A 2,022-nucleotide genomic window follows, 5' to 3' on the forward strand; every position below is an offset into this window, starting at 1 on the left:
AAAATAAAGTACCCAATAAATCTTTATTTATTTGCAACGATACTTTAGTGATTTAGAACAATTGCTACCGAGGGGCAGTCAAGAATTCCTTCACAGAAGCAAGACGATTCTTGACCAAATACTATCTCCAGAATAACTCATATTCTGATAGTTCTTTTGGTTATCATTTTCGGTCAAGATCTTTACTAACAATTAGTAATTCTTATAAGTGTGACCCGCCGTTTTCAGATTTTATAGAACGGTATGAATATGCCTCTAAAATAGAAGACAATACCTAAGACGGAACTATAAGACCCTATTCATTTTACTGAAGCCTGGGTTGTTCCGAATCCTATGTTACAACCCTCCGAGGGGATCGCCGCGATTAACAACTAGCTAATGCCACCTAAAAACTACAGGTGCAACATAGGAATCTCACGGTTCAAACTAATGGAGGAGACCGTAAGACAATGTTGACACATTTCCTTCACCCACTTACTATGAACTACCTCCCTCATTTACCTTGTTATTGACCCATGCAAACACTTTCCGAATAGAGCAGTTGCGGTAAAAGCAACACGAAGCCGAGCATGGATCTCACAGTGTGAACTCTTGAGGACGTGAGAGCTAATAACTATATATCGAATATATTGTTAATCTCCCACTTAAGTGTTCTATATATTTGGGTATTTTACTTAGGTGTATCGGCTAAATTTAAACAACCTAAGTCTAAGTGGTTTATCCAAGTATAACACTTATAATTGGATTTAACCTACAATGTCTAGGTGATAAACCATTTTATTACCTCACATCGCTCATGCAAGCTCATAAAATCAGTTAACAACGCTCAATCTTTCGATCATAATCCCCAGGTAGGAGGTGTTCCGTAAACCGTCAACTTAAGTACCCCCAATCTTAGACAGGTTTATGAATCGATATGAGTTTGTTACCGAATTTTATAAGGTATCTATTTTAACGATTAAAACTGGTCGTTAACCTAAGTGAGCATGCAGCTGTTCTTTGTTATGAATTTTAAATGTCTAATCCAATTTTATAACAGCTTGCAAAATTTTAGACATGTTAAACATCCACAACATTCAACAAAAGCATTCAATATCTAATATAACCATTATATTAAATATAACCCTAACATGCATATTATATATTATAACAATTATAACATACTTTCAATGCATGTAACATGCTTCCTACGATGGAGTTTTCAATCTACATGGCATACTGTATGCACATACATGAATTATTTAACTATTACATATATCACATGCATAAACAATTAAATATTAACTAATATGGTTTTAGTTTTGGCATAAATAAGCAAACGGATGTCTAACTATTACAAACGGCTTCAAAACCGTCTTTGAGCCGCTTGAACCGCTCCATACCAAACCCAAGCATCTTAAACCAGACTAGATAAGTCTAAACTAGACCAACAAAGTCTGAACCAAACTAGCCAAAAACCCTTTGAGGCTAAACCGGATTGGACCTTGAGAAAATCGGTCAAACCGATTGCTCTCGATCCAACCTCAAAATCTCGTTAAGGTCGATCGTGTAACACTGAAGGCTATCATCTAACGCCATCACTTTGTGTTGAGCAGAGTTACACGATCGCTTAGTGTCTTCTGTCTATCGTATAGTGCAATCGTTTAGCTCTCGAGCAGGACTACATGATAGCTTAATACCATCGCATAGCGCTCTTCTCATCATTCAGTGTCTGCCGCAGCTACACGATCACTTAGATCTATCGCATAGAACTTCATCGCATCGTTCAGCGTCGCAGCTATACGATTGCTTAGTTCCATCGCATAGAACTTCAACACATTGCTTAGCACTGCAGCTAAACGATCACTTAGTGTCATCGCATACCACTTCAATGCATCGCTTAGCGCGCGTCGCAGCTACAGATCATGTAGTGCCATCTATAGCACTTTCAATGCATTGTTTAGTTCCTATGCAAAGCTAAACGATCGCGTAGTGTTATCGTATAGCATTTAAACGCATCATTTAGCCCTTGTAGGTACACGA

The sequence above is a fragment of the Benincasa hispida genome, chromosome 10 (assembly GCF_027475165.1).
Source record: "Benincasa hispida cultivar pf3 chromosome 10, pf3_genome.v1.1, whole genome shotgun sequence".
Lineage (NCBI taxonomy): Eukaryota > Viridiplantae > Streptophyta > Magnoliopsida > Cucurbitales > Cucurbitaceae > Benincasa > Benincasa hispida.